This window comes from Arachis ipaensis, chromosome B5 (genome assembly GCF_059453495.1).
Source record: "Arachis ipaensis isolate K30076 ecotype BB chromosome B5, ASM5945349v1, whole genome shotgun sequence".
Classification (NCBI taxonomy): Eukaryota; Viridiplantae; Streptophyta; class Magnoliopsida; order Fabales; family Fabaceae; genus Arachis; species Arachis ipaensis.
The window spans coordinates 56,513,560-56,531,480 of NC_142440.1; the positions used below are offsets into that span (position 1 = coordinate 56,513,560).

Below are 17,921 nucleotides of genomic sequence, written 5' to 3' on the forward strand. Positions count from 1 at the left end.
ACAGAAACACCCATTGCGGAGCAAGTAGGTTTGAGCTACAACCCCTTACTACTACCCGCTCAACCCAGAGCCAGTGGAATAACCACTACTGCGGCTACTACCCAGGCGGGTGTTTAAAAGCTCAACCTGGAGCGAGTGGATTCACCACTACTGCCGCTACTATCCAGGCGTCACAATCTCTGACCTGGAGCAAGTGGGACGAACCACAACCCTTGCTACTACCCAGGTATCTCAAGCATTGCCCGGAGCAAGTGGGACGAACCACAACCCTTGCTACTGCCCAGGTATCTCAAACATATATTCATTCAATCTCAATTCATATTATCAACATTCATTGTACCAAATCTCAAATATTAACTTGGAGCAAGTGGGACGAACCACAACCCTTACTACTACCCAAGTATCACAAATAAACATTTATTCATAATCACCCTTCATTATTATCAATTCTCAAACAATGACCCGGAGCAAGCGGGACGAACCACGACACTTGCTACTACCCAGGTATCACAAATACACATTTATTCAAAACTCCATGATTAAACTCGTTTATCATAATCCTCCTTTCCCGTCTCATACCCGGAGCAAGTGGACAACGCCACTGCCTACTACCCGGGGTCGCACATCACATTTCAATATTTTTTCATTATTATCCATTTAACATATTCATTCGTTAATCATATATGCATTTATACTCAGCCATAAACAATAATGGCTTTGCCGTAACCCGGCAATAACTCAACCATCCGGCTCATGGTCCAATCAAGAACGGGCCATTTATCAATAAATATAGCCCTCCGGCTGATGACATACACGGTACTTCCACCGTCATCCTCCATATCTCATATAATCATCTTTGATCATCATTGATCATAACTTTTCCCATTGCTTCACTCGCAAGTTACCACATTCCCTAGCTCCTTTCTCATTGCTAGGCATATCATAATGATTTAATACATAAGAGGTGAGATCAGAGGCTTAGAAGTATGAGATTTGGCTTTTAAAACTCAAAAATCAACTTTGGCATGAAAACAGCGCCACGCGTACGCGTACTCCACACGCACGCGTGGATGGCCACAAAACTCATCGACGCATATGTGTCATGCATTCGAACAGGTGGATTGAAAATTTGCCAAACGACGCGTACGCGTCAGCCACGCGTACGCGCAGATACATTTGTGCCCCAGGCACAAAACTGGCACAACTCTCGGAAAAATGGTTGGGCATTTGGTGCAGCGCATCGACGTGCCCGCGCACACCACGCGCACGCGTGGATGGTGCTTTCTTGAAGAACGGCGCGTACGCGCCAAGTGCGCATACGCGCGGAGGGTCGTTCTGCTAAAAAAATTTTTAAGTTAAAAGCTGCAGAATTTACAGATTCAACCCCCAATCTTCCGACGGACATAACTTTCTCATTTTAAATCATTTTCACCCGTTCTTCGAACGGCATGGACATCCCGGATCCAATTTCATTTCTAAAAAGATTTGGCACAAAACAGAGATCCGTAGTCCAAGTTATGTCCTATCAAAGTATGCCCAAAAACCATGTTTTCATACAAAACCACAAGGTGCCATTTTCAAAACAAGCCATTTTCAACTCTTCAAAATCAACCAAAACATGCCAATTTTAACCCTTTTTGAAATCAATCAAAATATACCAAAATCCACATCAAGTCATCCTCAACTCACACATTGACACTTTACCAAAAATTCCCAAAACCACATCCAACCATTTTAACACTTCTCAATCAAATGGCTAAAGGACAAACACAATATCATGTCATACATCCTTCCTCATCCCAATTTCCAATAATACCATTTCCAATCAACCATCATTATACCTAATCAATATCATACTCACTATCACGTGATTTCACCCACAAATCAACCTTAATCATTCTCCAAGCATATATCACAACATACATATCTCTAATGCATCATCATACCATCAAGGCATCAATAATCATAATCACATATATGATCATATAATATATCTCAACCGAACCAAACATACCTCATCTACATAATTTCACCCAAAATTACCAAATTCCACACTTCAACTTCTCAAATCTTATTATTCAATAACCAACCTAATCATTCATATATTCATTATCTGAAATTCATCCAATCACTTGTGCCATCATACAATGCACACATCGACTTACCTTTCTTACCTCTTTCCGGCCTCCGGCCCAAAATTCACAGCCTCCGGCCCAATTTTCACAATTTAAATGCATAAACCACAAATCAATACTCATTACCCAGTACATCAAATTCTCAATACACCAAGCATACAAGGTCATACAATTCTCAACCCAATCATTAATTCACATTACATATCAACTATGCATATTAGCACCAACCATTTACACAATCCAAACTTAATCCTAGGGGCATCTAGCCTAGGAATTCTCATCACAACACACGGTACTTAAATGAAACTTAAACCGTACCTCTTGTAGCCAAACCAATTGAGCCTCTTCTTTGGAAGTCTTCACCAACCTTAGCTCCAAGCCTTACCAAAGCTCCTCAAGCAATACCAATCTCCCAATTGTGCACCAACATCACCAAATACACTAACATAACCAATATCACATACATACATCAACCTAGGGCTCATAAAAATGACAAATTACAAGGGTTTGAGAACTTCTTACCTCAGCCCATATGAAGTAGGGATAGAACTCACTTAGAATCCATGATGGAGTATCCCTAAACACCCAAAATCACAAGATTTCAACTCTAACTACCCAAAAACGTGTAACAGTGGGGAATTTCGAAATCTGGGCAGAGATGAATGGAATACTCACCACCAAACTTAGATAAAATTGTAGAGGATGAGAAGAGGACGCGTGGCCGCAAACGGCTCGTCAATCGGAGCTCCGTAGCTCAAGTTATGGTGGTTTGAAGATCAAAGAGAGTTAGGTTTTCTCTCTTCTCTTCTCTCTTCTCAAATCAGTGCCCCAACCCCTCTTTTTAGGGTAAAATGAGCTGAAATTCTCACAACTAATGTTTATATATGTTGGGTCTTAGGCCCACTTAGGCCCGGTTCACTTATTTTTGCCCATTGGCCCAATTTTGGGCCAAAACCTTTAAGATTAGCGCTCTAAATCGCACTTTAAATATTTCTACCTTCCCTAATTATAATTCCTCATTTCTTAATCTTATTTACCCATAATCAATTTTCTCAGCTGTAGTACCAGACAGATCTCAGCTGGTACTGCCAGTCAAAATTCCACAGCGCGCTTTTACGCAGAAAACTATATTTTCCGACTTGGAAAAATTCACTGAATCCAAATATCATATTTAAATTATCAAATTCCAATTGCCAAATATTCCAACCATATTCGCTCCTATTTAACTTATTATTTAATTAATTTCGGTTAGACCGGGTATTACAGCATTAAGTTTATGCCTGACCCTAGGTCACACAGAGCCTTCTCAAAGGTCATGGTGCCTATGTTACAGGGAATTAGGAATTTACCAGGATCCTATTTCTTTTGAGGTAGAGTTTACTAATCCAAGGCATTTAGTTCCTTGATGAGCAATGGAGGTTTATCCTCCCAAGTCTCATTGCCAAATAATTTGGCATTCAGCTTCATGATTGCTCCTAAATATTGAGCAACTTGCTCTTTAGCAATGTCTTCATCTTCTTCAGAAGATGAATAGTCATCAGAGCTCATGAATGGTAAAAGGAGGTTCAATAGAATCTCTATGGTCTCTATATGAGCCTCAGATTCCTTTGGTTCCTCAAAGAAAAACTCCTTATAGGTCAATGGACGTCCCAGGAGGTCTTCCTCACTAGGATTCACGTCCTTCTCCTCCTCTCTGGGTTCGGCCACACTAAGTAAGGTAATGGCCATGCACTATCTTTTTCGATTCTCTTCTGTATTGCTTGGGAGAGTACTAGGAGGAATTTCAGTGACTCTTTTACTCAGCTAGCCCACTTGTGCCTCCAAATTTCTAATGGAGGACCTTGTTTCATTCATGAAACTCAGAGTGGCCTTAGATAGATCAGAGACTATATTTGCTAAGCTAGATGAATTCTGCTCAGAATTCTCTGTCTGTTGCTGAGTGGATGATGGAAAAGGCTTGCTATTGATAAACTTGTTTCTTCCACCATTATTAAAGCCTTGTTGAGGCTTTTGTTGATCTTTCCATGAGAAATTTGGATGATTTCTCCATGAGGGATTATAGGTGTTTCCATAGGGTTCACCCATGTAATTCACCTCTGCTATTGCAGGGTTCTCAGGATCATAAGCTTCTTCTTCAGAAGAGGCCTCTTTAGTACTATTGGATGATTCCTTCAATCCATTCAGACTCTGAGAGATCATATTGACTTGCTGAGTCAATATTTTATTCTAAGCCAATATGGCATTCAGAGTATCAACTTCAAAAACTCCCTTCCTTTGAGGCGTCCCATTATTCACAGGATTCCTTTCAGAAGTGTACATGAACTGGTTATTTGCAACCATGTCAATGAGTTCTTGAGCTTCTACAGGCGTTTTCTTTAGGTGAATGGATCCACCTACAGAATGGTCCAATGACATCTTAGATAATTCAGACAGACCATCATAGAATATATCCAGGATGGTCCATTCTGAAAGCATGTCAGAAGGACACTTTTTGGTCAGTTCCTTGTATCTCTCCCAAGTTTCATAGAGGGATTCACCTTCCTTCTGTTTGAAGGTTTGAACATCCACTCTAAGCTTGTTAAGCTTTTGAGGAGGAAAGAACTTGGCTAAGAAAGCTGTGACCAGCTTATCCCAAGAGTTCAGGCTATCTTTAGGTTGAGAGTCTAACCATATTCTACCTCTGTCTCTTACAGCAAACGAGAAAAGCATAAGACTGTAGACCTCGGGATCAACCCCATTGGTCTTAACAGTATCACATATCTGCAAGAATTCAGTTAAGAACTGAAAAAGATCTTCTGATGGAAGTCCATAAAAGTTGCAGTTCTATTGCATCAGAGAAACTAATTGTGGTTTCAGCTCAAAGTTGTTTGCTCCAATGGCAGGGATTGAGATGCTTCTTCCATGTAAATTGGAATTTGGTGCAGTAAAGTCACCAAGCATCTTCCTTGCATTGTTATTATTTTCGGCCATGTCTCCTTCTTTTTCGAAAATTTCTGTCAGATTTTCTCTAGAGAGTTGTGCTTTAGCTTCCCTTAGCTTCCTCTTCAGAGTCCTTTCAGGTTTAGGATTAGCTTCAACAAGAATGTTCTTATCCTTGTTCCTGCTCATATGAAAAAGAAGAGAACAGAAAATATGGAATCCTCTATGTCACAGTATAGAGATCCCTTATGTAAGTATAAGAAGACAATAATGGAGGAAGGAAAAGATAAGAATCCAAACACAAGGGAGAAGAATGAGTTCGAATTCTTGGGTGAAAGAGGGGTGTTAGTAGATGAATAAATAAACAGAAAGGGATGAGAGATAAGAGAATTCGAAAATTAAACAAAATAAAATAAAAATATTTTTGTTTTTAATTTAAAATCAAAGTTAGAATTCGAAAATAAGAAAGAAAAATGAAACTAATTTAAATTGAAATTTAAAACAATTAGTTAATTAAAATTGAATTTTGAAAAAGAGGGAAGGGATTTTCGAAAATTAGAGAGAGAGTTAGTTAGGTAGTTTTGAAAAAAATAAGAATCAAACAAAAAGTTAAGTGGTTAATTGAAAAAGATTTGAAAATCAAATTTTGAAAAGATAAGAAGTTAGAAAAGATTTTGAAATTAATTTTGAAAAAGATTTGATTGAAATTTATTTTGAAAAAGATTTGAAAAAGAAATTTAAAAAGATTTGATTTTGAAAATTAAAGTTAATTACTTAACTAACAAGAAACTAAAAAGATATGATTTAAAATTTAAAGATTGAGCCTTTCTTAATAAGCAAGTAACAACTTAAAATTTTTGAACCAATCACATTAATTGTTAGTAAAGATTTTGAAATTATGAAATGAAATTAAGAAAAAGATTTTGAAAATCAATTTGAATTTTCGAAAATATGAAAGAAAAAATGAAAAAGATTTTATTTTTGAAAAAAGATTTGAAAAAGATAAGGTTTTTAAGTTGAAAATTTGACTTGACTCATAAGAAACAACTAAATTTTAAAAACTTTTGACTAAATCAAATCAAATTTTCGAAAATTATGAGTGAAATAAGGGAAAGATATTTTTTTATTTTTGAATTTTTAATGAAGAAAGAGAAAAACATCAAAAAGACTTAATGCATGAAAAGTTTGGATCAGATCACACAATGCATGCAAGAACACTTTGAATGTCAAGATGAACACCAAGAACACTTTGAATGTCAAGATGAACATCAAGAATTTATTTTTGAAAATTTTTAAGAAAAGAAAAACATGCAAGACACTAAACTTAAAAATTTTAATGTTTAGACACTAACAAATCAAAAATGCATATGGAAAACAAGAAAAGACACAAAACGAGAAATTTTAAAGATAAAACAAGAACAACTTGAAGATCATGAAGAACACCATGCATGAGTTTTCGAAAATTTTAATGAAATTAAAAATATGCAATTGACACCAAACTTAAAAATTAACACAAGACTCAAATAAGAAACATCAAATAATTTTTGATTTTATGATTTTATAAAAAAAATTTTTGTATATTTTTCGAAAATTATTTTGAAAAGGAGAATAAGGATTTCAAAATTTTTAATGAGAATTCCAAGAATCTTGCAATGTTAGTCAAAAGCTCCGGTCCAGGAATTAGACATGGCCTACTAGCCAGCCAAGCTTTCAGTGAAAGCTCCGGTCCAAAACACTAGACATGGCCAATGGCCAGCCAAGCTTCAGCATACATAGTTCAAGCATGTGAAGAAGAAGCCTTAGTCCAAAAGAATTTAGACATGGCTTTTACAGCCAGCCAGGCTTCAACATATCTCATGAAATTCTAGAATTCCTTCTTAAAAATTCTGAAGAACATGGAATAATTTATTTTTTTTAATTTTTTTAAAATATTTTATTATTTTTTTCGAAAATAAAAAAGAATAAAAATAAAAACTTAAAATTAAAATAAAATTACCTAATCTGAGAACAAGATGAACTGTCAGTTGTCCAAACTCGAACAATCCCCGGTAACGGCGCCAAAAACTTGGTGCACGAAATTGTGATCATCAGCAATGGCGCCAAAAACTTGGTGCTCTCAAACGTGAATCACACTTTGTCACAATTCCGCACAACTAACCAGCAAGTGCACTGGGTCGTCCAGTAATAAACCTTACGTGAGTAAGGGTCGATCCCACGGAGATTGTCGGCTTGAAGCAAGCTATGGTCATCTTGTAAATCTCAGTCAGGCGAATTCAAATGGTTATGGTGAATTGATAATTAAAATATAATTAAAGATAGAGATACTTATGTAATTCATTGGTGAGAGTTTCAGATAAGGGTATGGAGATGCTTAGTTCCTTCTGAATCTCTGCTTTCCTACTGCTGTCATCCAATCCTTCATACTCCTTTCTATGGCAAGCTGTATGTTAGGCATCACCGTTGTCAATGGCTACATCCTGTCCCCTCAGTGAAAATGGTCCAATGCGGTTTCACTGCATGGCTAATCATCTGTCGGTTCTCGATCATGCTGGAATAGGATCCATTGATCCTTTTGCGTCTGTCACTACGCCCAGCACTCGCGAGTTTGAAGCTGGTCGCAGCCATCCCTTCCCAGATCGTACTCGGAATACCACAGACAAGGTTTAGACTTTTCGGATCTCAAGAATGGCCGTCCATGGATTCTAACTTATACCACGAAGACTCTGATTAAGGAATCCTAGAGATACTCATTCAATCTAAGGTAGAACGGAAGGGGTTGTCAGGCACGCGTTCATAGGTTGGAAATGATGATGAGCGTCACGATCATCACATTCATATTGAGGTGTGAATGACTATCTTAGAATCGGAATAAGCTTGAATTGAACAGAAAAACAATAGTACTTTGTATTAATTCATGAGGAACAGTAGAGCTCCACACCTTAATCTATGGTGTGTAGAAACTCTACCATTGAAAATACATAAGTGATAGAGGTCTAGGCATGGCCTAGTGGCCAGCCTCCATGATCTCAGAACTAAACGTCCAGAGATGATCCAAGGATGTAAATACAATAGTAAAAAGTCCTATTTTTACTAACTAGTTACTAGGGTTTACAGAAATGAGTAATTGATGCAGAAATCCACTTCTGGGGCCCACTTGGTGTGTGCTTGGGCTGAGTATTTACACGTGTAGAGGCTTCCCTTTGAGTTGAACGCCAGTTTGTAACCTGTTTCTGGCATTTAACTCCACTTTGCAACCTGTTTTTGGCGTTTAACTCCAGAATGCAACATGGAACTGGCATTGAATGCCAGTTTGCATCGTCTAAACTCGGGTAAAGTATGGACTATTATATATTGTTGGAAAGCCCTGGATGTCTACTTTCCAACGCAATTGAGAGCCTGCCATTTGGAGTTCCGTAGCTCCAGAAAATACACTTTGAGTGCAGGGAGGTCAGAATCCAACAGCATCTGTAGTCCTTCCTCAACATCTGAATCTGATTTTTGCTCAAGTCCCTCAATTTCAGCCAGAAAATACCTGAAATCACAGAAAAACACACAAACTCATAGTAAAGTCCAGAAATGTGATTTTTATTGAAAAACTAATAAAAATATACTAAAAACTAACTAAATTATACTAAAAACTATGTAAAAATAATGCCAAAAAGCGTATAAATTATCCGCTTATCACTTTTAATTTAATTTAGATAATTTCTTCCTTTTGGCTCTGGTTAAGTAATTGGTGATACTTGAGTTCTCAAATAAAGTAGTGGTTGAAATTAGGAGTTGCTGATTAATTTGAGTTCCAATAACTCTAGCCTTTCCAAAGGAAAGACTAGGACTTGTGGGATCAAATTAGTTCATTCTTAACTTACCTTCATAGTTAAAGGTTAACTAAGTGGGATTAAAACCCAATTCTCATCACCGTTGATAAGGATAACTAGGATAGGACTTCTGATTGTTATACCTTGCCAAGAGATTTTATTATTATTAATTTATTTTTCTTGTCATTTAATCTACTTGTTCCTTATTTTAAAAACCCAAAATTCTACCTTTTTCATAACCAATAATAAATCATACTTCCCTGCAATTCCTTGAGAAGACGACCCGAGATTTGAATACTTCGGTTTATAAATTTTATTGGGTTTGTTACTTGTGACAACCAAAACGTTTGTACGAAAGGGATTCCTTGCCAGTTTAGAAGCTATACTTGCAACGAGGATTTATTTTTAGAAAATTCTAGATCGCGCAGGAATTCAGTTCGTCAATCATCTTCACAGAAGGAGCACAACCTGAAGAATAAAACGACCGCTAGGATAACTAAGGTGGTTGAGTTCCTTTCATTCTATATTCCCTCCCGCTTTTACTATATCATGTTCCAGTTTTCTACTATTTTGCTTTCTTTGTTGCATGATCCTTTATTTGTTAGAATCCTAGGTCTAGTTTAGTTTTCTCTTAATTGCTTTAATTCTGAGTATTGGCATCAGCAATTACTTTGTCCTTGGCATATCGGACATTCGTAGCCGAACGAAGGAGCATTCTCTGAACTCAGGGCAAGGAGCCTTCCAGGGGCATCTTAGCAAGTCTTAATCTCATATCCTCATTCATAAGATGACGATCCAAGAAATCAGGGGCCCAAAACTCCTTATCTAACATGCACCCAAATGATGATGGAGCCAGAACATCGGCATAATGCTTTCCTGTGCTCTTTAATTTTTTCTACTTTGGAGAGTTGTTGGGAGAATCTTTTTCCAAAATATGGACCTTGGGACTTTGTCCCTCTCCACTTTCTTCGATCCTCCGAGGTAGTGGTTGCCGGTTGATGGTAGCAAAAGAGGAAATCATGTATCACCACTTGTGCTAATCGGTGGAGGTTGAGTTTCCAACCTCTTCTTCATGGTGGCAATAGCAGCAAGTCGTCCACCCATGTCAACTAAAATAAGAGTATAAAGGTTTCAATAAGGAAGCGAAATCATGAATATAAAAGGAAGAGAGTAACAAAAGCAAAGCTTATTGATAGCATTCCGAGCAGCCTACTCATTCACTATAATATCTCTCAAACTAAGAGGGTATTCATTCTATAGTAACATTAGCATATTAATGCTCACAAGTTTGGAAGCATTAACACTGCTCACTCAGATTTTCGGAGAAAACATGTTAAAATTTTAGTATAAGTTAAATTTCTTTTGACCTTCCAAGGTCATGAAAAAAGGAGTTGTACCCTCAACTCCTTCAATTTTGAAAAACTTTTATTTAAATTCATGGTAAGACTCTTCAAATGGATTGAAAATTCATCTATTCGGACACCTCAGAAAAAAATGAACTCACGTCCTTGTGATTTAAAGAGAACTCTTAAAGTGAATAAATAGAAGAAAACCCTAAAGGTGGATTGAATGTCTAAAAATGAGCATAGAAGCTCAAAATAGCGAACAATGGCCCAGCTATTCGGGTGTAGTTGAGAAGAGGCACATCCGGTATGAGTTAAGACATTCACTTGAAAATCGGTAAAAGGAAGCCGAATCTCTATTTGGGAGAACAAAGTCTCATATATCCATAACCAGTTTGAGGTAGTGCTAGCATGTTCATTAATATGGCACAACGGATCTCCGGACCTAGGGATCGAGAAAACATACAAATTGCTCAAATCTGAATTGAATATAACCCTGGCCTCCCACATGTTATCAAATTCCTCTCGTGTTATGGCAGAAGGGGTAACCTTAACCTCCTTAGATACCCAAAAATAAATATCTATATCAAGTTTGCTATTCATTAGCAGAGCAAGGGTAGGTTGAGACCTCGGATGATTAGCAGCTCCCCCATGTTCACGGTTTACGATAATCTTTTTCCTCGCCGTTTTAGAAAAACCTACAAGCGCACCATCACTATGTTACCAAGGAGTGAGAAACTCTAAAGTTTAACTTAAAAAATGCAAAAGTTCACCATAATTCTAGAAAATATAGAAGAGTGTTGGAAAATGGGGCAAGAATAGAAACCATCGCTATCAAGTTAGGGAAACTTAAAACCGTTGTGCTCCTACTACACTAAACCTAATCAAAGGTATCAAATACAAAGAAATCGTGGAGGGAATACAGGAAACAATGCCAAAAAACATAAGCAAAGCACACGAAGCAATAAAAAAAGTTAAAGTACGAAGCAAAATCAGAAATGTTCATTAGCAAGATGACAAAAAAAAAGAGGGAAAGAAGGGTGGAAATAAATACCTTATTGAAATCTACTATGAATACTCATTGAAATTTGAAAACGCGCTTGTGAAAAGCAACCTTTTTCTAAGAACGATAGAGGAAGACGACTAGAACGAAGAGAGGTTCCTTAGAAGGGAGAAGAAGTGCTTTTTAGAAAGTAAAGTTAAAGTGAAAGATTATTTTATTAGGAGTTAATATTGCATTGATTGATGGAGAAAAAATCCATAAATGACCGGACGGTTCGAAAACTGAAGAAAGTTATAACCACGCCAAGAGAGCCAAAGGAAAACGTTTAGTTTCCTTAGGAACCCCTCAAAATTCCAATTAAATCACACCCCCAAACCCAACTTCATAAACTCGGGTACTCTTCATGGAGTCATGCATCAAAGTCAAAAGACCCAAGTTTGTTGGGGGCACTATTCTAGACAAATAACGACGTAATGAAATAGCAATCAAATAAGAATTCAACGTTACTCAATGTTATAAAATAATGTCGGAAATGGCTACGCCTGAAAGAGCGAAACTCTCGCGCGATCTAGAATTTTTGCAAATAAATTCGTGTTGTAAGTATAGCTTCTAGACCGACAAGAATTCCTTCTTTACAAAAGTTTTGTTTGTCACTTAAGCAAACCCAATAAAATTGATAACCGAGTATTTAAACCTCGGGTCGTCTTCTCAAGGAATTGCAGGGAGGTATGACTTATTATTAGCTATGAAAAAGGTAGAATTTTGGGTTTTTAATGTATAAGATAAAAAGCAAGAATAGTAAATGGCAAGAAAGTAAATTGTAAGGAATTAATTTAAGTAAATAATAAAACTCTTGGCAAGGTATAAGAACTGGAAGTCCTATCCTAGTTATCCTTATCAATTGTGATGAGAATTGGATTTTTCTCCCACTTTGTTAACCTCTAACTATGAAGGTAAATCAAGTGGACTAATTAGCTTGATCCTCAAGTCCTAGTCAATCCCTGTGGGAAGACTAGCTTTAGAGCGATCTAGATCAATTAGTAATCTGCCAATTTCAAGCACTGCTTTATTTGATAACTCAAGCGTCACCAATTACTTAACCAGAGCCAAAAGGGAAGAGAATCTACTCGAATGAAAATAATTTGGATAAATTGAAAGCATTCATAGTATAAATAAAACAATCTTATAACTGAAATATCTCAAATTATATTAAATAGAATATTCAAATCTAACATGAAAAAGTTCATAAATTAAATAGAGAAAATAAATAAAAGGAACTTTGAACCTGAGAAGAAGTTGAAATAATAAGTTGAAATAATAAAGTTGAAATACTAATTCCTTTAAGAGGAATCCTAGTCCTAAATCATAAGAGAGAGGAGAGAACCTCTCTCTCTAAAAATTATATCTAAAACTAAAAATTATGAATTATGAGCTGATGATTATGAATAAATGGATTCCCCCATTTTATAGCCTCTAATCTGTGTTTTTTGGGCCAAAAACTGGGTCGAAAATAGCCCAGAAATCGCTGGAGAAGAAATCTACCACGCTGATTTTCGTTACTGCGACGAGTCCGCATGGAGCACGCGTTCGCGTTGCCTAGCGTCAGGGAAACTATGACATATTATATATCAAATCGAAGCCCCGGACGTTAGCTTTCCAACGCAACTGGAACCGCGTCGTTTGGAACTCTGTAGCTCAAGTTGTGACCGTTTTAGTGCGAGAGGGTCAGGCTGACAGCTTTGCAGTTCCTTCAACTTCTTGTATTCCTTCCACTTTTGCATGCTTCCTTTCCATCCTCCAAGTCATTCCTGCCCTGTAATCTTTGAAATCACTTAACACACATATCAAGGCATCGAATGGTAATAAGAGAGGATTAATATTAACAAATATAAGTCCAAAGAAGCATGTTTTCAATCATAGCACAAAATCAGGAAGGAAAAAGTATAACCATGCAAATAGTATGAATAAGTGGGTAAAGAGTTGATAAAAATCACTCAATTGAGCATAAGATAAACCATGAAATAGTGGTTTATCAACGCCATTAAGTTAAGAAACTGCTGAATCATGGCATTAAGAGCACCGCTTAATGATAGTGAATGCTGGAAAAATGGCAATCCTGTAACGTAGGAATAAAAGGAAAAGAAACTCATTAGGTAAATTCTGAACTAAATCACGCCATCAAAACTCATTGCTAACTTAAGTATCGGAGTATTTTGTAGATTGTCCCTTAGCCTGATTCTATATTCTCCGAAGTTAGGATCTCTTATCTTCGAACTCTCCTGATCTTCACCTGTGGTACAAACAATATTATAATTTAAATATTCTTTGAATAATTTTTAAATGGTCCGTTTTCTAATAATTATTGTTACCGCCATGACCCTCTAACATGCAATAGAGAGGTACGATGGATTCGTTTTAATTAAGTATACTAATCGTTGGTGGTAACGAATCATATGCAGTTGGCTTTTATCTACCTTAAGAGGCACTGATCTTTAATTTGATTGAGGCTTACTAGTAAATCACACATAATCCGATCTGATATCTAATTTATCCAAGGCGCTTTATACTTTTTTCTGTTGCTGAAGTGTTGTTTTATTGTCCCTCCATGATTTGTGTTGATATCTATTACTATGATCTATCATTTTCAGAAGCGCTGATATTGCGCAAGTTGATCTACTTGTGTTTCCTTTTACTTCTTAGTTTTCTCCCTTTTTAATCGTCAGATTCGTGTTAAGAATTAAGACGAATAAGACGTTGATACGTGGTTTTCTCATTCTCATGGATGCCGATCATGACTGGCCCCAACACTATTGTCGTCAACTACTTATTTTGGCAATGTGAGTGTGGTTGTGCCGTGAACTTGGACAATAGATGCATTTTTATTTTTAAGGTATTTTGTTTTTGCTCACAGAAGGTATGTTTTTTTCTTTGGACTTGGGAAGGTGTGTTTTATTACGATATGAAAATAAGTAAATAACTACAACAGCCCATACAGCACAACTCAAGCCCATTACTGAAGTCCACAAAAAATAGTCTCATGACAGTGGAAATCATCAGTTCTTCACCTCTCATCAAAATCATGATTGATATTTTTTTGATAGTGATGATTGATTGCTGTTGCTCACAAATATATTTGATTCTCAATCGCACAACTTACCTAGTTTGATATGGCAACAGGTTGACTCACATGTAATTTGGATTTATTTTTGTCCCTTGTGTTGATCTTTGAGCACTTTATTTATCTTAACGCAATTAACTTTTTTATTTGCAAAAGAACCGTCAATTTATGAAGTATTAAAATATGGAAAGTTCTACCGTGGTAAAAAAATATTTTAAAGGACTAGAATCTTTATATAATTTTTTTTTTAATTTTAGAGTTTATTTGATATTAAATCAATTTAGAATTAGAGTATATTTTTTTATTCATTTGCACATGAGGCACAACCACATGTTATTTTTTTGACGGTCAAAATGACCATTCTACCCTCCATACAAATAAAATTATTCCATTTTATTCTCTAATTTTTCAATTTTTTTGACAAATACAATTACAAATTAAAATTACATTACATAAGTGAATTATAATTAAAATAGTCCCTTTCATGTATTAGTGACATAACACACCCTTTATAATTTAAATAGTACTTTTCGTATAATAATGACACATAATTTATATTTAAACACTTATCAAAAAAATCATATTAACATTTTATAAATTGAATAATCTATTACAGTAGTTTTTATTCTTAATTTATCGTATTTATATTTAAAATTAATTTTATTCTTATAATTAGACCCAAATCAAGTATATTTTCATTAGATTTTTATATTAAAAATTATAAAATATCATTTTACTTTATTTTAAATGACTAAAATAGATCCTACTAAATTTAACAATGCTTGATTATTGAATTGAGAATAGTTAATAGCATAGTCCAAACCTAACAATGAACTCTCACAATCAAAGTTTAAATCGAAGAATTGTCACAATCTAAAACAAATATAAACTGGGAGTTTAAATTCCAGGATCGTTTTTTCTAGAAGTTGCAAATAAAGTGTTCAATTACTGGCTATAGGGAAATAGGGTTGAGATTACAAGGGGCAAAAAATGTAAATGATAAGGAATGAAAAATGCATGCAAGGAATTAAAGAAGCAAACAATAACTAAATATAAAAGGGAGTCAAACTCAAGACAATTAATCAAAGAAAAGGGAGATTCAAATGCTAAGAAACCTCTTGGCAAGGATTGGAAGTTAAGGTTACGATGAGTTATTTCATGCCGGTGTAGAATTTATCAATAAATGCAATTGTAGTATAGTCTTGATAAACCACTATTTTATGATTTATCTTGTGCTTAATTGAGTGGATTTTATCAATCTTTCTTACACTTGTTCATACAAATTGCATGTTTTACATTTTCCTTCCTGATCGTATGCTATGATTGAAAACATGCTTCTTTGGCCTTATATTTGCTAATATTAATCCTCTCTTATTACCATTCGATGCCTTGATATGTGTGTTAAGTGATTTCAGGATTTACAGGATAGGAATGACTTAGAGGATGGAAAGGAAGCATGCAAAAGTGGAAGGAATACAAGAAACTGAAGGAACTGCTAAAGCTGTCCAACCTGACCTCCTGGAACTAAAACGATCATAACTTGAGCTATAGAGGTCCAAATGACGCGATTTTAGTTGCGTTGGAAAGCTAACGTCCGGGGCTTCGCTACGATATATAATTTTCCATAGCTGCCTCGAAGCCAGGTGACACGAACGCGTGGATCACGCGGACATGTGACCTGGCAAAACCCCAATCCACCATAACGCGTGGACGACGCTTCCGCGTCACTTTCCCGTGACCTGTACATACCAGAAATCGCTGAGGGCAATTTCTGGACTATTTTTGACCCAGGTTTTGCCCCCATAAAACACATATTAGAGGCTATAAAGTGGGAGAATCCATTCATTCAGCAACAACACATCATACATACACAATTTTAGGTTTTAGATGTAGTTTTAGAGAGAGAGAGGCTCTCTCATCTCTCTTAGGATTAGGATTTTATGTTCTTCAATTATAGGTTCAATGTTTCTTTTTATTTATTTTATCAATTTAGTTTATGAATCCTTTATGTTTAGATTGATTTTCTATTATTAATGCAATTGAGGTATTTCAGATTTATGATTTTTATTTAGCCTTTTATATTCTTGGCTTTAATTGATTAATTGGAGACTCTTGAGTTATCAAACTCATCGTGATTGATAATTGTTATTTTTGCTAATTGATTTGAATTTCAATAACTCTAGCCCTTTCCTTAGGAATCGGCTAGGACCTGAGGATCAAATTAATTAGTCCACTTGACCTTCCTTTGTTTAGTAAAGGGTAACTAAGTGGGATTAAAACCCAATTTTCATCACCGTTGATAAGGATAACTAGGATAGAACTTCTAATTCTCATACCTTGCCAAGAGTTTACTTTATAATTATTTATTTATTTTTCTTGCCATTCAAATTACTTGTTCCATATTTCAAAGATCCAAAATTCTACCTTTTCCATAGCTAATAATAAGTCATACTTCCCTGCAATTCCTTGAGAAGACGACCCGAGGTTTAAATACTTCGGTTATAAATTTTTATTGGGTTTCCTTAAGTGACAACCAAAACTTTTGTAAGAAAGGAATTCTTGTCGGTCTAGAAGCTATACTTACAATGCAAATTTATTTGTGAAAATTCTAGTTCGCGCGAAAGTTTCGCTCATTCAAAATGGCGTCGTTGCCGAGGAATTGCAAACGTGTGCCTTATTATTGGTTATTGTAAATATTTACTTTTAAATTGATTTTTTCGAAAAAAAATTCATATTTTTATTTTAAAATTTTTTATCTTATCTTATCTTAGTTTTAAATTTCAAAATTCAAATCTTTTTCAAAAATTATATCTTTTTCAAAATCTTATCTTATCTTATTTCAAATTTCAATATTTAAATTTCAAAATTCAAAAATTCAAATTTCAAAATTTAAAATTAAAATTTTAAAAATCAAACTTTTTCAAAATTTAAATCTTTTTCAAATCCTTATCTTATATTGTTGACTTTTTCAAAATTCAAATTTCAAAAATTTAAAATTCAAATTTCAAATTTCAAATTAAAAAATTTAAATTTCAAAACTTTAAATTTCAAAACCTTTTAAATTAAAAACTTATCTTTTCTTACCTAACTTATCTTATCTTTTCTAATCTTAAAATCAAATCTTTTTCAAACTTTTTTCTCTTATTTATTTTATTTTATTTTATTTTATTTTGCTTGTTTATTTGTTTTTTATTTTTAATTTTTATTAGTTACTATGAGTTCTCACCCCCATCGCTTTGAGTTTGGTTCCAATGCTATTACAAGGAATGGAAGTTATAACAGGAACATGCATCGGGGTCAAAACAATCAGAGATGGAAGGAGCCACGAGGATCTGATCAACCCTCTCGGTAACAACACCTTCTACAGTACCACAGACAAAGACCATTCCACAATGCATACCGAGATAATAATTATGGTGGACCCCCTTCTAGTTACCTACAAGGCCCACCATATGATTATGAACCGCCTCCTCAACACAACTCTGGACCACCATACTCACAAGCCCCCTACTATCAAACATCATCACATGATTCTGACCCTTATCCACCATACCAACCACCTTATGAGCCATATGAACCATGCAT

The 17,921-nt window shown here is 35.4% G+C and overlaps 1 non-coding gene across 1 annotated transcript; it reads left to right on the plus strand.

Moving 5' to 3' along the window:
- Positions 1-4,604: 4,604 nt before the first annotated feature.
- On the plus strand, positions 4,605-4,712 carry LOC148564267 (small nucleolar RNA R71). The gene has a single exon (XR_015885500.1). It is a non-coding gene; the product is annotated as a small nucleolar RNA R71 (small nucleolar RNA).
- Positions 4,713-17,921: the final 13,209 nt, after the last annotated feature.